At 41.5% G+C, this 24,827-nt stretch overlaps 10 non-coding genes across 10 annotated transcripts; all 10 read right to left on the bottom strand.

Moving 5' to 3' along the window:
* Positions 1–172: 172 nt before the first annotated feature.
* trnal-cag (transfer RNA leucine (anticodon CAG)) lies at positions 173–255 on the bottom strand. Its single transcript has one exon. It is a non-coding gene; the product is annotated as a tRNA-Leu (tRNA).
* Positions 256–4,874: 4,619 nt separating this feature from the next.
* On the bottom strand, positions 4,875–4,950 carry trnaq-uug (transfer RNA glutamine (anticodon UUG)). Its single transcript has one exon. It is a non-coding gene; the product is annotated as a tRNA-Gln (tRNA).
* Positions 4,951–6,883: 1,933 nt separating this feature from the next.
* trnal-cag (transfer RNA leucine (anticodon CAG)) lies at positions 6,884–6,966 on the bottom strand. The gene has a single exon. It is a non-coding gene; the product is annotated as a tRNA-Leu (tRNA).
* A 1,147-nt stretch (positions 6,967–8,113) lies between these two features.
* On the bottom strand, positions 8,114–8,185 carry trnaq-uug (transfer RNA glutamine (anticodon UUG)). The gene has a single exon. It is a non-coding gene; the product is annotated as a tRNA-Gln (tRNA).
* Positions 8,186–8,526: 341 nt separating this feature from the next.
* On the bottom strand, positions 8,527–8,609 carry trnal-cag (transfer RNA leucine (anticodon CAG)). Its single transcript has one exon. It is a non-coding gene; the product is annotated as a tRNA-Leu (tRNA).
* A 4,664-nt stretch (positions 8,610–13,273) lies between these two features.
* On the bottom strand, positions 13,274–13,345 carry trnaq-uug (transfer RNA glutamine (anticodon UUG)). Its single transcript has one exon. It is a non-coding gene; the product is annotated as a tRNA-Gln (tRNA).
* Positions 13,346–14,865: 1,520 nt separating this feature from the next.
* Positions 14,866–14,937, bottom strand: trnaq-uug (transfer RNA glutamine (anticodon UUG)). Its single transcript has one exon. It is a non-coding gene; the product is annotated as a tRNA-Gln (tRNA).
* A 341-nt stretch (positions 14,938–15,278) lies between these two features.
* Positions 15,279–15,361, bottom strand: trnal-cag (transfer RNA leucine (anticodon CAG)). Its single transcript has one exon. It is a non-coding gene; the product is annotated as a tRNA-Leu (tRNA).
* Positions 15,362–16,504: 1,143 nt separating this feature from the next.
* Positions 16,505–16,576, bottom strand: trnaq-uug (transfer RNA glutamine (anticodon UUG)). The gene has a single exon. It is a non-coding gene; the product is annotated as a tRNA-Gln (tRNA).
* A 341-nt stretch (positions 16,577–16,917) lies between these two features.
* On the bottom strand, positions 16,918–17,000 carry trnal-cag (transfer RNA leucine (anticodon CAG)). The gene has a single exon. It is a non-coding gene; the product is annotated as a tRNA-Leu (tRNA).
* Positions 17,001–24,827: the final 7,827 nt, after the last annotated feature.

The following is a 24,827-nucleotide window of genomic DNA, read 5'->3' as shown; positions in this document are numbered from 1 at the left end:
TCTGTGTGTGATGTTCATTGCATCTATCCAGATGAACTGTAACTTGTATAACATCAAAGTCTATGAATTCATCCAGGTAAGCAGCATTGGAGAATAGGTGGTTCCCCACCTTTGACTAATGTGGGAGAATGTGTTTTCCAAGTGTCAGCTGTTGTCCGTAAAATCAAACATTTGTCAGAAGTGGGATTCTAACCCACGCCTCCAGGAGAGACTGCGATCTGAACGCAGCGCCTTAGACCTCTCGGCCATCCTGACAACAGAAGGGGGGGTTGTTTGGTACTCCAAAGAAATCCGAAAAGACAGCGTTTAGATTATGCGTAATTATTGTGAATCAAATGTGCAAACTCGTCATCAGCCTATCTCTTAATCAGTTCATTGCTACCCTGGCCATCAGTGATTGATGCGTGAAGTATGGGATGTGTCAGGCAAAAAAGAGCTTGTTGATTAAGCCACTACACATCTATCAGCTGGTATTGGTGTTCTTCTGCCCTTTGCTGGGAAGACATCAATTCATGGAGCTTTAACGTATGCATTCATTTTTTCAGCAAACTCCAGAAAAAGAGTTCTTAGAGCAACCAGTATCCAATTATTGCATTACATTAATTGAACCCCGTCATTTGATAGAGTACTAGAGTCATTGAATGGAGCACAACAGAAAGAACTGTTGCCAAAGTTGCCTGCATTTATTGCACATTAAATCCTGAGACCAGCAACACAGCTCAAAGGACAAGCTGGTTTTATTCGTTCTACACTATAACAGGTCCCACCGTGATTTCAATTCAATTCAATTCAATTCAATTCAACTTTATTTATATAGCGCCAATTCACAACAAAGTCATCTCAGGGCACTTTACAGAATAAAGTCAAGATTATAAAGATATATAAAGAGAACCCAACAATTCCCCCTGGAGCAAGCCATAGGCAACAGTGGAGAGGAAAAACTCCCTTTAACGGAAGAAACCTCCAGCAGAACCAGGCTCAGGGTGGACGGCCATCTGCCTCGACCGGTTGGGGTGAGTGGAAAGGGGAGAGAGAAAAGAACAGAGCAACAAAAAGCATTAACAAAACATCGGGCAGATTGGTAGGACCAGTAGCTTCACGCTGGAAGACACACAGCTTCAAAGCCAGGGGACACCTGCAGAAAGGGACAGAGAGAAGGGGACAGAGGAGGACAAAGACAACTACGGGAGAGAACACACAGAGTTAATGACATACAGTGGTGACAATTGCGGGATAAGAGGAGAGGAGAGAGGTCAAGAGGAGGAAAGGAGCTCAGTGCATTGGGGGGTGGGTCCCCCAGCAGTCTAAGCCTATGGCAGCATAACTATAACTAACTATATGCTTTATTAAAAAGGAAGGTTTTAAGCCTAGACTTAAACGTAGAGAGGGTGTCTGTTTCCCCAATGTGAACTGGGAGCTGGTTCCACAAGAGAGGAGCTTGATAGCTAAAGGCTCTACCTCCCATTCTACTTTTGGAAACTCTGGGAACCACAAGTAGGCCTGCATTCTGAGAGCGAAGTGGTCTACTGGGATGATGTGGTGCTATGAGGTCTTCTATATATGATGGAGCCTGACCATTCAGAGCTTTATATGTAAGAAGCAGGGTTTTAAATTCTATTCTACATTTAATTGGAAGCCAATGGAGAGAAGCTAGTGAAGGTGAAATATGATCCCTCTTGCTAGTTCCAGTCAGCACTCTTGCTGCAGCATTTTGGATTAATTGCAGGCTCTTTAGGGAGTTACTGGGGCATCCTGAAAGTAGGGAATTACAGTAGTCCAACCTAGAGGTAACAAATGCATGGACCAGTTTTTCGGCATCACTTTGAAACAGGATGCTCCTAATTTTGGCAATGTTCCGTAGGTGGAAGAAGGCTGTTCTAGAGATTTGTTTTATATGTGAGTTAAAGGACAGATCCTGATCAAACATAACTCCAAGGTTCCTTGCAGTAGTACTGGAGGCCAGACTTATGCCATCTAGTGTAACAATATGGTTGGACATCATATCTCTGAGATTTTTGGGCCCAAATACTATGACTTCAGTTTTGTCTGAGTTTAAAAGTAAAAAATTGTGGGACATCCAGGCCTTTATGTCTTGTAGGCATGCTTGAAGCTTTATTACCTGATTATTTTCATCTGGTTCCATAGATAAATATAGCTGGGTATCATCAGCATAACAGTGGAAATTTATGGAGTGTTTTCTAATAATGTTGCCTAAAGGAGACACATATAAAGTAAAAAGTATTGGTCCTAACACAGAGCCTTGTGGAACTCCATAGCTAACCTTTGTGTGCATGGAGGATTCATCATTAACATGAACAAATTGAAATCTATCAGATAGATAAGATTTAAACCAACCTAGTGCAGTTCCTGTAATTCCAATTTCATGTTCCAGTCTCTGTAATAAAATGTTATGATCAATGGTATCAAATGCAGCACTAAGATCTAACAGAACAAGTATAGAGATGAGTCCAGTATCTGAGGCCATGAGAAGATCGTTGGTGACTTTTACCAGTGCTGTTTCTGTACTATGATGAACTCTAAATCCTGACTGAAAGTCTTCATACAAATTATTCCTATGAAGGTGATCACATAATTGTTTTGCGACTACTTTTTCAATTATTTTAGAAATAAAGGGGAGATTAGATATTGGTCTGTAATTGGCTAAAACACCTGGGTCAAGACAGGGTTTTTTTAAGTAATGGTTTAATTACAGCTACCTTATAGGCCTGTGGTACATAGCCTGTTTCTAAAGATAGATTTATGATATCTAATATGAATGCATCTATTAAGGGTAAAACTTCCTTGAGCAGCTTAGTTGGAATAGGGTCTAGCAGACAGGTTGTTGGTTTAGATGAGTTAATAATTGAAGTTAGCTCAGAGAGATCTATGGGTAAAAAGCAGTCTAACAGGGATTGGGGCCTTATCGATGACTCTAGCACTGCTGTACATGAAGATCTATCTGTAATTTTTGGGGGGAGGATCTGGTGAATTCGTTCTCTAATAGCTACAATTTTATTCATAAAGAAGGTCATGAAGTCATTGCTGCTCAAAGTTAAGGGAAAACTAGGCTCAACAGAACTATGGCTCTTAGTCAGCCTGGCTACAGTGCTGAACAGAAACCGGGGGTTGTTCTTGTTTTCTTCTATTAATGATGAATAATATGCTGTTCTGGCATCACTGAGAGCTTTTTTGTACATTTTTAAACTATTTTTCCAGGCTAAATGAGATTCTTCTAACTTTCTGGAACGCCACTTCCTTTCTAACTTTCATGTTTCCTGTTTTAAGTTGCGTGTTTGTGAACTATACCATGGAGATCGCCTCTGCTGGTTTACTGCCTTCTTTTTTAGAGGGGCAACACTATCGAGTATTGTACGTAGTGAGGCTGCAGAATTGTCAACAAGATAATCTACTTGTGCAGGAGTAACATTAAGGAGACTACTTTCCATTGTATTAACATATGGTGAAGCAAATGATGAAGAAATAATTTCTTTAAATTTGTTGACAGCTTTTTCACTTAAGCATCTGCTATAGTGGAATTTTTCAGTTTTATAACTGCTATATAGTCTGTTATTGTAAATTCAAATGTTATTAAAAAATGGTAAGACAGAAGAGAGTTGTGAGGAAATATGGTTAAATTATCCGCTTCAATTCCATACGTAAGGACAAGGTCTAACGTGTGACTAAAACAGTAAGTGGGTTTATTTACATTTTGGGAAAAACCAATTGAATCTAATAATGAATTAAACGCAGTGCTCAGGCAGTTACTGTCAGCATCTACATGAATGTTAAAGTCACCCACTATAATGACTTTATCTGTACTAAGCACTAAATCAGATAGAAAATCAGAAAATTCAATCAAAAACTCTGAATAAGGGACTGGAGGACGGTACACGATAACAAATAATAGTGGGTGTGAAAGGCTAAGAGTAAGGCTTTCAAATGAGTTATAACTATGTTTAGGTCTAGGGTTTATTGATGAGCTAGAATGGAAGATTGCTGCAACTCCTCCACCTCGGCCTGTGCTTCTAGGAACATGATAATTAATATGACTTGGGGGTGTTGACTCATTTAAACTGACATATTCTTCCTGCTGCAACCAAGTTTCAGTGAGACAAAATAAATCGAATTGATGATCACTTATTAAGTCATTTACTAACAGAGATTTAGAAGAGAGAGATCTGATATTTAATAATACACATTTAATAGTTTTGGGGTTTTGTTCTGTAAGAGGAGTAGTCTTAACTTTTATTAGGTTATTATGATTAACTCCTCTTGTTGATTTGAACTCAGATCGCTGGATTCACAGTCCAGAGTGCTTACCTATACACCAAGGAATCTTCAGATGCTGCCAAATGAAGAATGTGCGCACTGGAAATGTGAACAGTGTTACACAGACAACAGTTTTAACAGTCTGTGGTTTTACTGAGCAGTCCTGAACACTCTGATGCTTGACAGGGGTTTCAAGGCTTATTGCATTTCACAAGGAGATATTTCAACTACTAGACCTTATGACTCTGTTTGGTGTGAAACACAAAAATAGGGAAGCACTTGAAAACGAGGGGTAGGGTTATAAATTAGAAATTTGGGATTGTGTCTGGGATCGCACTTCATGCCCAAAATGTGTTTTTAGCATTATCTGAATGAGATCCGCAAGGATATTTACTTAAGAGTGTGTCTATCGTAAACCATTGTGCAACCTTTGCCTCATCTCTCTCCCTGTATTAGTTCTTTAAACACTTGCCATGAGTGTTGATTGCACAAAGTACTCTATGTCTCTGGAACAAGATGAGCTCGTTGACAATGCCACTGTGTGTCTCCCAGTTGGTGGAGTAACTGAGTCACTCATTGGGGCAAAAAAACCTAAAACTAGCCAGCGGTACGTTCCACCGAGATTTGAACTCGGATTACTGGATTCAAAGTCCAGAGTGCTCACCATTACACCATGGAACCATTTCACACTGTTAGGCTACTTTTGTTGAACAGTTTCTTCCAGACAATTTGATTCATTTCATTATTGTGTGCATATTGACAACTTGGAGATTGGGTGATCATGTAGCAAACTATAAAATTGTCAATACAAGGAAGTTTGGGTACATCTAAGCACTGTGTCACTCTTATCTCTGTGTGTGATGTTCATTGCATCTATCCAGATGAACTGTAACTTGTATAACATCAAAGTCTATGAATTCATCCAGGTAAGCAGCATTGGAGAATAGGTGGTTCCCCACCTTTGACTAATGTGGGAGAATGTGTTTTCCAAGTGTCAGCTGTTGTCCCTAAAATCCAACATTTGTCAGAAGTGGGATTCGAACCCACGCCTCCAGGAGAGATGTCAACCTGAACGCAGCGCCTTAGACAGCTCGGCCATCCTGACAACAGAAGGGGGGGGTTGTTTGGTACTCCAAAGAAATCCGAAAAGACAGCGTTTAGATTATGCGTAATTATTGTGAATCAAATGTGCAAACTCGTCATCAGCCTATCTCTTTATCAGTTCATGCTACCCTGGCCATCAGTGATTGATGCGTGAAGTATGGGATGTCTCAGGCAAAAAAGAGCTTGTTGATTAAGCCACTACACATCTGTCAGCTGGTATTGGTGTTCTTCTGCCCTTTGCTGGGAAGACATCAATTCATGGAGATTTAACATATGCATTCATTTTTTCAGCAAACTCCAGAAAAAGAGTTCTTAGAGTAACCAGTATCCAATTATTGCATTACATTAATTGAACCACGTCATTTGGTACACACACAACAGAAAGAACTGTTGCCAAAGTTGCCTGCATTTATTGCACATTAAATCCTGAGACCAGCAACACAGCTCAAAGGACAGGCTGGTTTTATTCGTTCTACACTATAAAAGGTCCCACCGTGATTTGAACTCAGATCGCTGGATTCACAGTCCAGAGTGCTTACCTATACACCAGGGAATCTCCAGATGCTGCCAAATGAAGAATGTGTGCACTGGAAATGTCAACAGTGTTACACAGACAACAGTTTTAACAGTCTGTCGTTTTACTGAGCAGTCCTGAAAACTCTGATGCTTGACAGGGGTTTCAAGGCTTATTGCATTTCACAGGGAGATATTTCAACTACTAGACCTTATGACTCTGTTTGGGGTGAAACACAAAAATAAGGAAGCACTTGAAAACGAGGGGTAAGGTTATAAATTAGGAATTTGGGATTGTGTCTGGGATCGCACTTCATGCCCAAAATGTGTTTTTAGCATTATCTGAATGAGATCCGCAAGGATATTTACTTAAAAGTGTGTCTATCGGAAACCATTGTGCAACCTTTGCCTCATCTCTCTCCCTGTATTAGTTCTTTAAACACTTGCCATGAGTGTTGATTGCACAAAGTGCTCTATGTCTCTGGAACAAGATGAGCTCGTTGACAATGCCACTGTGTGTCTCCCAGTTGGTGGAGTAACTGAGTCACTCATTGGGGCAAAAAAACCTACAACTAGCCAGCGGTAGGTTCCACCGAGATTTGAACTTGGATCACTGGATTCAAAGTCCAGAATGCTCACCATTACACCGTGGAACCATTTCACATTGTTAGGCTACTTTTGTTGAACAGTTTCTTCCAGACGATTTGATTCATTTCATTTTTGTGTGCATATTGACAACTTGGAGATTGGGTGATCATGTAGCAAACTATAAAATTGTCAATACAAGGAAGTTTGGGTACATCTAAGCACTGTGTCACTCTTATCTCTGTGTGTGATGTTCATTGCATCTATCCAGATGAACTGTAACTTGTATAACATCAAAGTCTATGAATTCATCCAGGTAAGCAGCATTGGAGAATAGGTGGTTCCCCACCTTTGACTAATGTGGGAGAATGTGTTTTCCAAGTGTCAGCTGTTGTCCCTAAAATCCAACATTTGTCAGAAGTGGGATTCGAACCCACGCCTCCAGGAGAGACTGCGACCTGAACGCAGCGCCTTAGACCGCTCGGCCATCCTGACAACAGAAGGGGGGGGGGGGGGGGTTGTTTGGTACTCTAAAGAAATCCGAAAAGACAGCGTTTAGATTATGCGTAATTATTGTGAATCAAATGTGCAAACTCGTCATCAGCCTATCTCTTTATCAGTTCATTGCTACCCTGGCCATCAGTGATTGATGCGTGAAGTATGGGATGTCTCAGGCAAAAAAGAGCTTGTTGATTAAGCCACTACACATCTGTCAGCTGGTATTGGTGTTCTTCTGCCCTTTGCTGGGAAGACATCAATTCATGGAGCTTTAACATATGCATTCATTTTTTCAGCAAACTCCAGAAAAAGAGTTCTTAGAGTAACCAGTATCCAATTATTGCATTACATTAATTGAACCACGTCATTTGGTAGAGTACTAGAGTCATTGAATGGAGCACAACAGAAAGAACTGTTGCCAAAGTTGCCTGCATTTATTGCACATTAAATCCTGAGACCAGCAACACAACTCAAAGGACGAGCTGGTTTTATTCGTTCTACACTATAACAGGTCCCACCGTAATTTGAACTCAGATCGCTGGATTCACAGTCCAGAGTGCTTACCTATACACCAGGGAATCTCCAGATGCTGCCAAATGAAGAATGTGTGCACTGCAAATGTGAACATTGTTACACAGACAACAGTTTTAACAGTCTGTGGTTTTACTGAGCAGTCCTGAACACTCAGATGCTTGACAGGGGTTTCAAGGCTTATTGCATTTCACAGGGAGATATTTCAACTACTAGACCTTATGACTCTGTTTGGGGTGAAACACAAAAATAGGGAAGCACTTGAAAACGAGGGGTAGGGTTATAAATTAGGAATTTGGGATTGTGTCTGGGATCGCACTTCATGCCCAAAATGTGTTTTTAGCATTATCTGAATGAGAATCGCAAGAATATTTACTTAAGAGTGTGTCTATCGTAAACCATTGTGCAACCTTTGCCTCCTCTCTCTCCCTGTATTAGTTCTTTAAACACTTGCCATGAGTGTTGATTGCACAAAGTACTCTATGTCTCTGGAACAAGATGAGCTCGTTGACAATGCCACTGTGTGTCTCCCAGTTGGTGGAGTAACTGAGTCACTCATTGAGTGCATTCATTGCACTCATTGGGGCAAAAAAACCTACAACTAGCCAGCGGTAGGTTCCACCGAGATTTGAACTCGGATCACTGGATTCAAAGTCCAGAGTGCTCACCATTACACCATGGAACCATTTCACATTGTTAGGCTACTTTTGTTGAACAGTTTCTTCCAGACGATTTGATTCATTTCATTATTGTGTGCATATTGACAACTTGGAGATTGGGTGATCATGTAGCAAATTATAAAATTGTCAATACAAGGAAGTTTGGGTACATCTAAGCACTGTGTCACTCTTACCTCTGTGTGTGATGTTCATTGCATCTATCCAGATGAACTGTAACTTGTATAACATCAAAGTCTCTGAATTCATCCAGGTAAGCAGCATTGGAGAATAGGTGGTTCCCCACCTTTGACTAATGTGGGAGAATGTGTTTTTCAAGTGTCAGCTGTTGTCCCTAAAATCAAACATTTGTCAGAAGTGGGATTCGAACCCACGCCTCCAGGAGAGACTGCGACCTGAACGCAGCGCCTTAGACCGCCCGGCCATCCTGACAACAGAAGGGGGGGTTGTTTGGTACTCCAAAGAAATCCGAAAAGACAGCGTTTAGATTATGCGTAATTATTGTGAATCAAATGTGCAAACTCGTCATCAGCCTATCTCTTTATCAGTTCATTGCTACCCTGGCCATCAGTGATTGATGCGTGAAGTATGGGATGTCTCAGGCAAAAAAGAGCTTGTTGATTAAGCCACTACACATCTATCAGCTGGTATTGGTGTTCTTTTGCCCTTTGCTGGGAAGACATCAATTCATGGAGCTTTAACATATGCATTAATTTTTTAGCAAACTCCAGAAAAAGAGTTCTTAGAGAAACCAGTATCCAATTATTGCATTACATTAATTGAACCACGTCATTTGGTAGAGTACTAGAGTCATTGAATGGAGCACAAAAGAAACAACTGTTGCCAAAGTTGCCTGCATTTATTGCACATTAAATCCTGAGACCAGCAACACAACTCAAAGGACGAGCTGGTTTTATTCGTTCTACACTATAACAGGTCCCACCGTAATTTGAACTCAGATCGCTGGATTCACAGTCCAGAGTGCTTACCTATACACCAGGGAATCTCCAGATGCTGCCAAATGAAGAATGTGTGCACTGGAAATGTGAACAGTGTTACACAGACAACAGTTTTAACAGTCTGTGGTGTTACTGAGTACTAGAGTCATTGAATGGAGCACAACAGAAAGAACTGTTGTCAAAGTTGCCTGCATTTATTGCACATTAAATCCTGAGACCAGCAACACAACTCAAAGGACGAGCTGGTTTTATTCGTTCTACACTATAACAGGTCCCACCGTGATTTGAACTCAGATCGCTGGATTCACAGTCCAGAGTGCTTACCTATACACCAGGGAATCTCCAGATGCTGCCAAATGAAGAATGTGTGCACTGGAAATGTGAACAGTGTTACACAGACAACAGTTTTAACAGTCTGTGGTTTTACTGAGCAGTCCTGAACACTGAAGATTTATTGTTATTGACTCGCGCCCCTGTGGCATGCTCATATGCAGTTAGGTGACCGAGCACCCGTTGCAAGCTGTTCCTATCTTTAACCATTATGTTAATATCATCTGCATATTGTGCAATTCGAAAGTCTGAGCCAGTCGGTGATTGTATTCCATTTATTTTTGTATCGCTTAAGATTAATTTCGCTAGGGGCTCGGCCACTATTGCATAAAGCATAGCCGACAGGGGGCACCCCTGCCTAACCGACCTCTCCAAAGGGAAGGGATCAGTCAGGAAGCCATTACATTTGACAACACTAGTAGCTCGGCCATACAACAGCTCCACCCATGCTCGAAAAGTTGGGCCGAACCCAAAAACCCCCAGACACTCAAAGAGGAACTCGTGACTCACCCTGTCAAACGCCTTCTCTAGGTCCACACTCAAGTAGATGCCACCTGTGGCCATTAGCTGTTGAAATGAGAATCTGGTTGACAGGATACAATCAGCAATATCCCTCCCCGGAATGCTATAAGTCTGGGTAGGCCCAACTATCGACCCAATCACTCTTTTGAGTCTGGACGCCAGCACCTTAGCCAGGATCTTGTAGTCAGTATTGAGCAAACTAATGGGCCTATAATTCCCCAAGTCGGTCCTGGCTCCCTTATTCTTGTAAACCAGAGTGATCACGCCTCTCACGAAAGACTCCGCACATCTGTTCTCCGTTTGCATGGCAGAGAACAACCTACAGAGGACCGGAGATAGCAAATCCTTATAGGACTGATAGAACTCTGCCGAGAGGCCGTCCAGACCCGGGCTTCTAGCTCTATGCATTTCAGCAATGGCTGCACTGATTTCCTCCGGGTGGAGGTCGCCATCACACATAGCCGCGTCCTCAGGACCGAGAGAGCAGCCGACATTACCAAGTATTTTATCTCTTTGTGCTTTTCCTATATTTTGTTTACTGAAAAGATTAGAGTAAAAATCCTGTATAGTTTGTAATATATCTACTAAATCGGTGTGTGTATTGCCTTCAGAATCCTGTATTTCTGTTATGTATGTTTTGGTCTGCCTTCTCTTTTCTAAGCCCAAAAAGTATGCTGTACAGCGCTCTCCCTCCACTACATGTTGTATTTTGCTGCGGATCACTGCCCCTTTACATTTTTCCTCATCTAGGCGTGCTAGTTGCTCTCTCAGTCCAAGATAGCCATCCAGGGGATGGCCATGCCCAGCTTCAACAAGCTCAATTTCCCTTTTCAGACGGTGTCTCAACTCAGCCTCCTTAGCTCTTTCCCTTAGCCTTTTCTCTCTGCTCAGTGCAATGCAGCGCCTCCTAATTTTAAACTTGGCGTGCTCCCACCACTCAATGATATCTACTACAAATTCACTTTCTTCACACAGAGCAGAGAGAAAAGACTTCATTTTATCTTTAAAAAATGAATCCTCCAGGAGGGCTGAGTTAAAACACCACACCCCTCCATTCCTCTGCATGCTACCCTCCCCAAGAGTCACATTCAGCGAGGCATGATCACTCCATGTGCAGAAATTATATTCACACTTTTTTAACATAGGAATCAAGCCCGACGCCAGCAAACACAGGTCTATCCTAGACTGCTTTAGTTTGCCCAATACTACTTGCCTGCGCGAATACGCACGGGTGCCAGGGTTCAGAACTCTCCAAGCATCAATCAAATCACCCTCAGTCATCCACTGAAAAACAGCCGATCTACTAGTGTCTGTTTTGAAAACGTTGTTTGCACTCACATCCAGCCCAGTTAGAGCAACATTCCAGTCCCCCACCACTACCGAGCGATCGTCCGTCCACCTTTTACAGCGGCCAAAAAAAACCCTCCTTTCACCCTCACTGTTTGGGCCATATAGATTTAGAATTCTGTAGTTTCTATTGTGATATACAGTATCTAGAACCAACAGTCTCCCTTGGTTATCCTTAAAAACCTCTGTCACATTCTCAAAAACACCTGGCTTTACAAATACTGCTACACCTGCGGTTTTGTCAGCAGAGAGGGAATAAAACAAATCCCCTCTCCAAAAAGTATTTATTTTGTCTATTTTTTCCATAGTCCATCTACATTCCTGGACGCACAGGATGTCACAGTCCATGTCTTCACACAGTCTTTTAATTTTCCATACCTTTCCTAGGCCGTTTAGGTTTTGGGACTGGAGATGCATGAAAAGGATCACACAAAAGGGGGTCATCTATCTCTGGCCTGTTTCTTCCCTTTCCCTTTGCCCTCTGCCACACTTTCCCCGGACTTCTTTTGTCCTCTTTTCCTCATGTGCCTTACTTGCTGAAAGTCCATCTCTGCCTCTGATTCATCACCGTCAGCCTGAGGAGTCGATACAGCAATTTCTAGAGCAATACCTCTGGGGTCAGGTAATGGCTCACCTTGAATTGGAAGTCTAGACAGAGGAGCCTGAAGCATACCCCTCTCGCCCTCTTCAGGGTGACTGGCTACTTCTCCACTCCACTCCGCCAACACTAGATCCAGACTTGACCCAATCTCATTCACATTGTTTCCCTTTTTATTCTCTGAAAGGACCAGTTCACTGGCCTGAGTCTCCATTAACTCTCCTCCCCCCTCCTCATATTCACTTGCTCCTTCACTGTCAAGATCCAGTCCTACCTCCTCTGGAGGCCTTATTCCAGCATCCTCATTGGGGATCAGTCCCCTGTGCCCCTCTCCAGACTCTATTGCATTGTTTTGACACACACATTCCTCCTGTGGACTATGGCATGAGTCACATCTATGCTCCTGGGCATCACACTACCTCGCATAATGACCCTGTCTGTTACACTTAAAACAAGTGAAATCTGGGCAATCTCTGACGATATGCCCAGGCTGTAGACACATCCTGCATACCTTAACTTGATTATTATGCATTACCCTGAAATACTCTGGGCCAGTTGCTGTCATAAACTTTGCGGAGTAAGGCAGTGATTGCACAGTCTCATTGAACTTAACTTTTAGATATCTGGTGCCATCAGCCACATCAGTTCCTGGCCACAGTCTCCTTTTTACTGAGAACAGCAAGCCAGCTTAAAGGTCCAGCTGGTTTTATTAATTCTACACTATAACAGGTCCCATCGTGATTTGAACTCAGATTGCTGGATTCATAGTCCAGAGTGCTTACCTATACACCAGGGAATCTCCAGATGCTGCCAAATGAAGAATGTGTGCACTGGAAATGTGAACAGTGTTACACAGACAACAGTTTTAACAGTCTGTGGTTTTACTGAGCAGTCCTGAACACTCTGATGCTTGACAGGGGTTTCAAGGCTTATTGCATTTCACAGGGAGATATTTCAACTACTAGACCTTATGACTCTGTTTGGGGTGAAACACAAAAATAGGGAAGCACTTGAAAACGAGGGGTAGGGTTATAAATTAGGAATTTGGGATTGTGTCTGGGATCGCACTTCATGCCCAAAATGTGTTTTTAGCATTATCTGAATGAGATCCGCAAGGATATTTACTTAAGAGTGTGTCTATCGGAAACCATTGTGCAACCTTTGCCTCATCTCTCTCCCTGTATTAGTTCTTTAAACACTTGCCATGAGTGTTGATTGCACAAAGTACTCTATGTCTCTGGAACAAGATGAGCTCGTTGACAATGCCACTGTGTGTCTCCCAGTTGGTGGAGTAACTGAGTCACTCATTGGGGCAAAAAAACCTACAACTAGCCAGCGGTAGGTTCCACCGAGATTTGAACTCGGATCACTGGATTCAAAGTCCAGAGTGCTCACCATTACACCATGGAACCATTTCACACTGTTAGGCTACTTTTGTTGAACAGTTTCTTCCAGACAATTTGATTCATTTCATTATTGTGTGCATATTGACAACTTGGAGATTGGGTGATCATGTAGCAAACTATAAAATTGTCAATACAAGGAAGTTTGGGTACATCTAAGCACTGTGTCACTCTTATCTCTGTGTGTGATGTTCATTGCATCTATCCAGATGAACTGTAACTTGTATAACATCAAAGTCTATGAATTCATCCAGGTAAGCAGCATTGGAGAATAGGTGGTTCCCCACCTTTGACTAATGTGGGAGAATGTGTTTTCCAAGTGTCAGCTGTTGTCCCTAAAATCCAACATTTGTCAGAAGTGGGATTCGAACCCACGCCTCCAGGAGAGACTTCGACCTGAACGCAGCGCCTTAGACAGCTCGGCCATCCTGACAACAGAAGGGGGGGGTTGTTTGGTACTCCAAAGAAATCCGAAAAGACAGCGTTTAGATTATGCGTAATTATTGTGAATCAAATGTGCAAACTCGTCATCAGCCTATCTCTTTATCAGTTCATGCTACCCTGGCCATCAGTGATTGATGCGTGAAGTATGGGATGTCTCAGGCAAAAAAGAGCTTGTTGATTAAGCCACTACACATCTGTCAGCTGGTATTGGTGTTCTTCTGCCCTTTGCTGGGAAGACATCAATTCATGGAGATTTAACATATGCATTCATTTTTTCTGCAAACTCCAGAAAAAGAGTTCTTAGAGTAACCAGTATCCAATTATTGCATTACATTAATTGAACCACGTCATTTGGTACACACACAACAGAAAGAACTGTTGCCAAAGTTGCCTGCATTTATTGCACATTAAATCCTGAGACCAGCAACACAGCTCAAAGGACAGGCTGGTTTTATTCGTTCTACACTATAACAGGTCCCACCGTGATTTGAACTCAGATCGCTGGATTCACAGTCCAGAGTGCTTACCTATACACCAGGGAATCTCCAGATGCTGCCAAATGAAGAATGTGTGCACTGGAAATGTCAACAGTGTTACACAGACAACAGTTTTAACAGTCTGTCGTTTTACTGAGCAGTCCTGAACACTCTGATGCTTGACAGGGGTTTCAAGGCTTATTGCATTTCACAGGGAGATATTTCAACTACTAGACCTTATGACTCTGTTTGGGGAGAAACACAAAAATAAGGAAGCACTTGAAAACGAGGGGTAAGGTTATAAATTAGGAATTTGGGATTGTGTCTGGGATCGCACTTCATGCCCAAAATGTGTTTTTAGCATTATCTGAATGAAATCCGCAAGGATATTTACTTAAAAGTGTGTCTATCGGAAACCATTGTGCAACCTTTGCCTCATCTCTCTCCCTGTATTAGTTCTTTAAACACTTGCCATGAGTGTTGATTGCACAAAGTACTCTATGTCTCTGGAACAAGATGAGCTCGTTGACAATGCCACTGTGTGTCTCCCAGTTGGTGGAGTAACTGAGTCACTCATTGGGGCAAAAAAACCTACAACTAGCCAGCGGTAGGTTCCACCGAGATTTGAACTCGGATCACTGGATTCAAAGTCCAGAGTGCTCACCATTACACCGTGGAACCATTTCACATTGTTAGGCTACTTTTGTTGAACAGTTTCTTCCAGACGATTTGATTCATTTCATTATTGTGTGCATATTGACAACTTGGAGATTGGGTGATCATGTAGCAAACTATAAAATTGTCAATACAAGGAAGTTTGGGTACATCTAAGCACTGTGTCACTCTTATCTCTGTGTGTGATGTTCATTGCATCTATCCAGATGAACTGTAACTTGTATAACATCAAAGTCTATGAATTCATCCAGGTAAGCAGCATTGGAGAATAGGTGGTTCCCCACCTTTGACTAATGTGGGAGAATGTGTTTTCCAAGTGTCAGCTGTTGTCCCTAAAATCCAACATTTGTCAGAAGTGGGATTCGAACCCACGCCTCCAGGAGAGACTGCGACCTGAACGCAGCGCCTTAGACCGCTCGGCCATCCTGACAACAGAAGGGGGGTGGTGGTTGTTTGGTACTCCAAAGAAATCCGAAAAGACAGCGTTTAGATTATGCGTAATTATTGTGAATCAAATGTGCAAACTCGTCATCAGCCTATCTCTTTATCAGTTCATTGCTACCCTGGCCATCAGTGATTGATGCGTGAAGTATGGGATGTCTCAGGCAAAAAAGAGCTTGTTGATTAAGCCACTACACATCTGTCAGCTGGTATTGGTGTTCTTCTGCCCTTTGCTGGGAAGACATCAATTCATGGAGCTTTAACATATGCATTCATTTTTTCAGCAAACTCCAGAAAAAGAGTTCTTAGAGTAACCAGTATCCAATTATTGCATTACATTAATTGACCCCCGTAATTTGATAGAGTACTAGAGTCATTGAATGGAGCACAACAGAAAGAACTGTTGCCAAAGTTGCCTGCATTTATTGCACATTAAATCCTGAGACCAGCAACACAGCTCAAAGGACAGGCTGGTTTTATTCGTTCTACACTATAACAGGTCCCACCGTAATTTGAACTCAGATCGCTGGATTCACAGTCCAGAGTGCTTACCTATACACCAGGGAATCTCCAGATGCTGCCAAATGAAGAATGTGTGCACTGCAAATGTGATCATTGTTACACAGACAACAGTTTTAACAGTCTGTGGTTTTACTGAGCAGTCCTGAACACTCAGATGCTTGACAGGGGTTTCAAGGCTTATTGCATTTCATAGGGAGATATTTCAACTACTAGACCTTATGACTCTGTTTGGGGTGAAACACAAAAATAGGGAAGCACTTGAAAACGAGGGGTAGGGTTATAAATTAGGAATTTGGGATTGTGTCTGGGATCGCACTTCATGCCCAAAATGTGTTTTTAGCATTATCTGAATGAGAATCGCAAGAATATTTACTTAAGAGTGTGTCTATCGTAAACCATTGTGCAACCTTTGCCTCATCTCTCTCCCTGTATTAGTTCTTTAAACACTTGCCATGAGTGTTGATTGCACAAAGTACTCTATGTCTCTGGAACAAGATGAGCTCGTTGACAATGCCACTGTGTGTCTCCCAGTTGGTGGAGTAACTGAGTCACTCATTGAGTGCATTCATTGCACTCATTGGGGCAAAAAAACCTACAACTAGCCAGCGGTAGGTTCCACCGAGATTTGAACTCGGATCACTGGATTCAAAGTCCAGAGTGCTCACCATTACACCATGGAACCATTTCACATTGTTAGGCTACTTTTGTTGAACAGTTTCTTCCAGACGATTTGATTCATTTCATTATTGTGTGCATATTGACAACTTGGAGATTGGGTGATCATGTAGCAAACTATAAAATTGTCAATACAAGGAAGTTTGGGTACATCTAAGCACTGTGTCACTCTTACCTCTGTGTGTGATGTTCATTGCATCTATCCAGATGAACTGTAACTTGTATAACATCAAAGTCTCTGAATTCATCCAGGTAAGCAGCATTGGAGAATAGGTGGTTCCCCACCTTTGACTAATGTGGGAGAATGTGTTTTTCAAGTGTCAGCTGTTGTCCCTAAAATCAAACATTTGTCAGAAGTGGGATTCGAACCCACGCCTCCAGGAGAGACTGCGACCTGAACGCAGCGCCTTAGACCGCCCGGCCATCCTGACAACAGAAGGGGGGGTTGTTTGGTACTCCAAAGAATTGTGAATCAAATGTGCAAACTCGTCATCAGCCTTTCTCTTTATCAGTTCATTGCTACCCTGGCCATCAGTGATTGATGCGTGAAGTATGGGATGTCTCAGTCAAAAAAGAGCTTGTTGATTAAGCCACTACACATCTGTCAGCTGGTATTGGTGTTCTTCTGCCCTTTGCTGGGAAGACATCAATTCATGGAGCTTTAACATATGCATTCATTTTTTCAGCAAACTCCAGAAAAAGAGTTCTTAGAGTAACCAGTATCCAATTATTGCATTACATTAATTGAACCCCGTCATTTGATAGAGTACTAGAGTCATTGAATGGAGAACAACAGAAAGAACTGTTGCCAAAGTTGCCTGCATTTATTGCACATTAAATCCTGAGACCAGCAACACAGCTCAAAGGACAAGCTGGTTTTATTCGTTCTACACTATAACAGGTCCCACCGTGATTTCAATTCAATTCAAGTCAATTCAATTCAACTTTATTTATATAGCGCCAATTCACAACAAAGTCATCTCAGGGCACTTTACAGAATAAAGTCAAGATTATAAAGATATATAAAGAGAACCCAACAATTCCCCCTGGAGCAAGCCATAGGCAACAGTGGAGAGGAAAAACTCCCTTTAACGGAAGAAACCTCCAGCAGAACCAGGCTCAGGGTGGACGGCCATCTGCCTCGACCGGTTGGGGTGAGTGGAAAGCATTAACAAAACATCGGGCAGATTGGTAGGACCAGTAGCTTCACGCTGGAAGACACACAGCTTCAAAGCCGGGGGACACCTGCAGAAAGGGACAGAGAGAAGGGGACAGAGGAGGACAAAGACAACTACGGGAGAGAACACACAGAGTTAATGACATACAGTGGTGACAATTGCGGGATGAGAGGAGAGGAGAGAGGTCAAGAGGAGGAAAGCAGCTCAGTGCATTGGGGGGTGGGTCCCCCAGCAGTCTAAGCCTATGGCAGCATAACTATAACTAACTATATGCTTTATTAAAAAGGAAGGTTTTAAGCCTAGACTTAAAAGTAGAGAGGGTGTCTGTTTCCCCAATGTGAACTGGGAGCTGGTTCCACAAGAGAGGAGCTTGATAGCTAAAGGCTCCACCTCCCATTCTACTTTTGGAAATTCTGGGAACCACAAGTAGGCCTGCATTCTGAGAGCGAAGTGGTCTACTGGGATGATGTGGTGCTATGAGGTCTTCTATATATGATGGAGCCTGACCATTCAGAGCTTTATATGTAAGAAGCAGGGTTTTAAATTCTATTCTACATTTAATTGGAAGCCAATGGAGAGAAGCTAGTGAAGGTGAAATATGATCCCTCTTGCTAGTTCCAGTCAGCACTCTTGCTGCAGCATTTTGGATTAATTGCAGGCTCTTTAGGGAGTTACTGGGGCATCCTGAAAGTAGGGAATTACAGTAGTCCAACCTAGAGGTAACAAATGCATGGACCAGTTTTTCGGCATCACTTTGAAACAGGATGCTCCTAATTTTGGCAATGTTCTGTAGGTGGAAGAAGGCTGTTCTAGAGATTTGTTTTATATGTGAGTTAAAGGACAGATCCTGATCAAACATAACTCCAAGGTTCCTTGCAGTAGTACTGGAGGCCAGACTTATGCCATCTAGTGTAACAATATGGTTGGACATCATATCTCTGAGATTTTTGGGCCCAAATACTATGACTTCAGTTTTGTCTGAGTTTAAAAGTAAAAAATTGTGGGACATCCAGGCCTTTATGTCTTGTAGGCATGCTTGAAGCTTTATTAACTGATTATTTTCATCTGGTTCCATAGATAAATATAGCTGGGTATCATCAGCATAACAGTGGAAATTTATGGAGTGTTTTCTAATAATGTTGCCTAAAGGAGACATATATAAAGTAAAAAGTATTGGTCCTAACACAGAGCCTTGTGGAACTCCATAGCTAACCTTTGTGTGCATGGAGGATTCATCATTAACATGAACAAATTGAAATCTATCAGATAGATAAGATTTAAACCAACCTAGTGCAGTTCCTGTAATTCCAATTTCATGTTCCAGTCTCTGTAATAAAATGTTATGATCAATGGTATCAAATGCAGCACTAAGATCTAACAGAACAAGTATAGAGATGAGTCCAGTATCTGAGGCCATGAGAAGATCGTTGGTGACTTTTACCAGTGCTGTTTCTGTACTATGATGAACTCTAAATCCTGACTGAAAGTCTTCATACAAATTATTCCTATGAAGGTGATCACATAATTGTTTTGCGACTACTTTTTCAATTATTTTAGAAATAAAGGGGAGATTAGATATTGGTCTGTAATTGGCTAAAACACCTGGGTCAAGACAGGGTTTTTTTAAGTAATGGTTTAATTACAGCTACCTTATAGGCCTGTGGTACATAGCCTGTTTCTAAAGATAGATTTATGATATCTAATATGAATGCATCTATTAAGGGTAAAACTTCCTTGAGCAGCTTAGTTGGAATAGGGTCTAGCAGACAGGTTGTTGGTTTAGATGAGTTAATAATTGAAGTTAGCTCAGAGAGATCTATGGGTAAAAAGCAGTCTAACAGGGATTGGGGCCTTATCGATGACTCTAGCACTGCTGTACATGAAGATCTATCTGTAATTTTTGGGGGGAGGATCTGGTGAATTCGTTCTCTAATAGCTACAATTTTATTCATAAAGAAGGTCATGAAGTCATTGCTGCTCAAAGTTAAGGGAAAACTAGGCTCAACAGAACTATGGCTCTTAGTCAGCCTGGCTACAGTGCTGAACAGAAACCGGGGGTTGTTCTTGTTTTCTTCTATTAATGATGAATAATATGCTGTTCTGGCATCACTGAGAGCTTTTTTGTACATTTTTAAACTATTTTTCCAGGCTAAATGAGATTCTTCTAACTTTCTGGAACGCCACTTCCTTTCTAACTTTCATGTTTCCTGTTTTAAGTTGCGTGTTTGTGAACTATACCATGGAGATCGCCTCTGCTGGTTTACTGCCTTCTTTTTTAGAGGGGCAACACTATCGAGTATTGTACGTAGTGAGGCTGCAGAATTGTCAACAAGATAATCTACTTGTGCAGGAGTAACATTAAGGAGACTACTTTCCATTGTATTAACATATGGTGAAGCAAATGATGAAGAAATAATTTCTTTAAATTTGTTGACAGCTTTTTCACTTAAGCATCTGCTATAGTGGAATTTTTCAGTTTTATAACTGCTATATAGTCTGTTATTGTAAATTCAAATGTTATTAAAAAATGGTAAGACAGAAGAGAGTTGTGAGGAAATATGGTTAAATTATCCGCTTCAATTCCATACGTAAGGACAAGGTCTAACGTGTGACTAAAACAGTAAGTGGGTTTATTTACATTTTGGGAAAAACCAATTGAATCTAATAATGAATTAAACGCAGTGCTCAGGCAGTTACTGTCAGCATCTACATGAATGTTAAAGTCACCCACTATAATGACTTTATCTGTACTAAGCACTAAATCAGATAGAAAATCAGAAAATTCAATCAAAAACTCTGAATAAGGGACTGGAGGACGGTACACGATAACAAATAATAGTGGGTGTGAAAGGCTAAGAGTAAGGCTTTCAAATGAGTTATAACTATGTTTAGGTCTAGGGTTTATTGATGAGCTAGAATGGAAGATTGCTGCAACTCCTCCACCTCGGCCTGTGCTTCTAGGAACATGATAATTAATATGACTTGGGGGTGTTGACTCATTTAAACTGACATATTCTTCCTGCTGCAACCAAGTTTCAGTGAGACAAAATAAATCGAATTGATGATCACTTATTAAGTCATTTACTAACAGAGATTTAGAAGAGAGAGATCTGATATTTAATAATCCACATTTAATAGTTTTGGGGTTTTGTTCTGTAAGAGGAGTAGTCTTAACTTTTATTAGGTTATTATGATTAACTCCTCTTGTTGATTTGAACTCAGATCGCTGGATTCACAGTCCAGAGTGCTTACCTATACACCAAGGAATCTTCAGATGCTGCCAAATGAAGAATGTGTGCACTGGAAATGTGAACAGTGTTACACAGACAACAGTTTTAACAGTCTGTGGTTTTACTGAGCAGTCCTGAACACTCTGATGCTTGACAGGGGTTTCAAGGCTTATTGCATTTCACAAGGAGATATTTCAACTACTAGACCTTATGACTCTGTTTGGTGTGAAACACAAAAATAGGGAAGCACTTGAAAGCGAGGGGTAGGGTTATAAATTAGGAATTTGGGATTGTGTCTGGGATCGCACTTCATGCCCAAAATGTGTTTTTAGCATTATCTGAATGAGATCCGCAAGGATATTTACTTAAGAGTGTGTCTATCGTAAACCATTGTGCAACCTTTGCCTCATCTCTCTCCCTGTATTAGTTCTTTAAACACTTGCCATGAGTGTTGATTGCACAAAGTACTCTATGTCTCTGGAACAAGATGAGCTCGTTGACAATGCCACTGTGTGTCTCCCAGTTGGTGGAGTAACTGAGTCACTCATTGGGGCAAAAAAACCTAAAACTAGCCAGCGGTACGTTCCACCGAGATTTGAACACGGATCACTGGATTCAAAGTCCAGAGTGCTCACCATTACACCATGGAACCATTTCACACTGTTAGGCTACTTTTGTTGAACAGTTTCTTCCAGACAATTTGATTCATTTCATTATTGTGTGCATATTGACAACTTGGAGATTGGGTGATCATGTAGCAAACTATAAAATTGTCAATACAAGGAAGTTTGGGTACATCTAAGCACTGTGTCACTCTTATCTCTGTGTGTGATGTTCATTGCATCTATCCAGATGAACTGTAACTTGTATAACATCAAAGTCTATGAATTCATCCAGGTAAGCAGCATTGGAGAACAGGTGGTTCCCCACCTTTGACTAATGTGGGAGAATGTGTTTTCCAAGTGTCAGCTGTTGTCCCTAAAATCCAACATTTGTCAGAAGTGGGATTCGAACCCACGCCTCCAGGAGAGATTTCGATCTGAACGCAGCGCCTTAGACAGCTCGGCCATCCTGACAACAGAAGGGGGAGGTTGTTTGGTACTCCAAAGAAATCCGAAAAGACAGCGTTTAGATTATGCGTAATTATTGTGAATCAAATGTGCAAACTCGTCATCAGCCTATCTCTTTATCAGTTCATGCTACCCTGGCCATCAGTGATTGATGCGTGAAGTATGGGATGTGTCAGGCAAAAAAGAGCTTGTTGATTAAGCCACTACACATCTATCAGCTGGTATTGGTGTTCTTCTGCCCTTTGCTGGGAAGACATCAATTCATGGAGCTTTAACGTATGCATTCATTTTTTCAGCAAACTCCAGAAAAAGAGTTCTTAGAGTAACCAGTATCCAATTATTGCATTACATTAATTGAACCCCGTCATTTGATAGAGTACTAGAGTCATTGAATGGAGCACAACAGAAAGAACTGTTGCCAAAGTTGCCTGCATTTATTGCACATTAAATCCTGAGACCAGCAACACAGCTCAAAGGACAAGCTGGTTTTATTCGTTCTACACTATAACAGGTCCCACCGTGATTTCAATTCAATTCAATTCAATTCAATTCAACTTTATTTATATAGCGCCAATTCACAACAAAGTCATCTCAGGGCACTTTACAGAATAAAGTCAAGATTATAAAGATATATAAAGAGAACCCAACAATTCCCCCTGGAGCAAGCCATAGGCAACAGTGGAGAGGAAAAACTCCCTTTAACGGAAGAAACCTCCAGCAGAACCAGGCTCAGGGTGGACGGCCATCTGCCTCGACCGGTTGGGGTGAGTGGAAAGGGGAGAGAGAAAAGAACAGAGCAACAAAAAGCATTAACAAAACATCGGGCAGATTGGTAGGACCAGTAGCTTCACGCTGGAAGACACACAGCTTCAAAGCCGGGGGACACCTGCAGAAAGGGACAGAGAGAAGGGGACAGAGGAGGACAAAGACAACTACGGGAGAGAACACACAGAGTTAATGACATACAGTGGTGACAATTGCGGGATAAGAGGAGAGGAGAGAGGTCAAGAGGAGGAAAGGAGCTCAGTGCATTGGGGGGTGGGTCCCCCAGCAGTCTAAGCCTATGGCAGCATAACTATAACTAACTATATGCTTTATTAAAAAGGAAGGTTTTAAGCCTAGACTTAAACGTAGAGAGGGTGTCTGTTTCCCCAATGTGAACTGGGAGCTGGTTCCACAAGAGAGGAGCTTGATAGCTAAAGGCTCTACCTCCCATTCTACTTTTGGAAACTCTGGGAACCACAAGTAGGCCTGCATTCTGAGAGCGAAGTGGTCTACTGGGATGATGTGGTGCTATGAGGTCTTCTATATATGATGGAGCCTGACCATTCAGAGCTTTATATGTAAGAAGCAGGGTTTTAAATTCTATTCTACATTTAATTGGAAGCCAATGGAGAGAAGCTAGTGAAGGTGAAATATGATCTCTCTTGCTAGTTCCAGTCAGCACTCTTGCTGCAGCATTTTGGATTAATTGCAGGCTCTTTAGGGAGTTACTGGGGCATCCTGAAAGTAGGGAATTACAGTAGTCCAACCTAGAGGTAACAAATGCATGGACCAGTTTTTCGGCATCACTTTGAAACAGGATGCTCCTAATTTTGGCAATGTTCCGTAGGTGGAAGAAGGCTGTTCTAGAGATTTGTTTTATATGTGAGTTAAAGGACAGATCCTGATCAAACATAACTCCAAGGTTCCTTGCAGTAGTACTGGAGGCCAGACTTATGCCATCTAGTGTAACAATATGGTTGGACATCATATCTCTGAGATTTTTGGGCCCAAATACTATGACTTCAGTTTTGTCTGAGTTTAAAAGTAAAAAATTGTGGGACATCCAGGCCTTTATGTCTTGTAGGCATGCTTGAAGCTTTATTACCTGATTATTTTCATCTGGTTCCATAGATAAATATAGCTGGGTATCATCAGCATAACAGTGGAAATTTATGGAGTGTTTTCTAATAATGTTGCCTAAAGGAGACACATATAAAGTAAAAAGTATTGGTCCTAACACAGAGCCTTGTGGAACTCCATAGCTAACCTTTGTGTGCATGGAGGATTCATCATTAACATGAACAAATTGAAATCTATCAGATAGATAAGATTTAAACCAACCTAGTGCAGTTCCTGTAATTCCAATTTCATGTTCCAGTCTCTGTAATAAAATGTTATGATCAATGGTATCAAATGCAGCACTAAGATCTAACAGAACAAGTATAGAGATGAGTCCAGTATCTGAGGCCATGAGAAGATCGTTGGTGACTTTTACCAGTGCTGTTTCTGTACTATGATGAACTCTAAATCCTGACTGAAAGTCTTCATACAAATTATTCCTATGAAGGTGATCACATAATTGTTTTGCGACTACTTTTTCAATTATTTTAGAAATAAAGGGGAGATTAGATATTGGTCTGTAATTGGCTAAAACACCTGGGTCAAGACAGGGTTTTTTTAAGTAATGGTTTAATTACAGCTACCTTATAGGCCTGTGGTACATAGCCTGTTTATAAAGATAGATTTATGATATCTAATATGAATGCATCTATTAAGGGTAAAACTTCCTTGAGCAGCTTAGTTGGAATAGGGTCTAGCAGACAGGTTGTTGGTTTAGATGAGTTAATAATTGAAGTTAGCTCAGAGAGATCTATGGGTAAAAAGCAGTCTAACAGGGATTGGGGCCTTATCGATGACTCTAGCACTGCTGTACATGAAGATCTATCTGTAATTTTTGGGGGGAGGATCTGGTGAATTCGTTCTCTAATAGCTACAATTTTATTCATAAAGAAGGT

The sequence above is a fragment of the Channa argus genome, unplaced genomic scaffold (assembly GCF_033026475.1).
Source record: "Channa argus isolate prfri unplaced genomic scaffold, Channa argus male v1.0 Contig031, whole genome shotgun sequence".
In the NCBI taxonomy this organism is placed as follows: Eukaryota; Metazoa; Chordata; class Actinopteri; order Anabantiformes; family Channidae; genus Channa; species Channa argus.
This window is presented reverse-complemented; position numbering and strand designations above follow the sequence as displayed.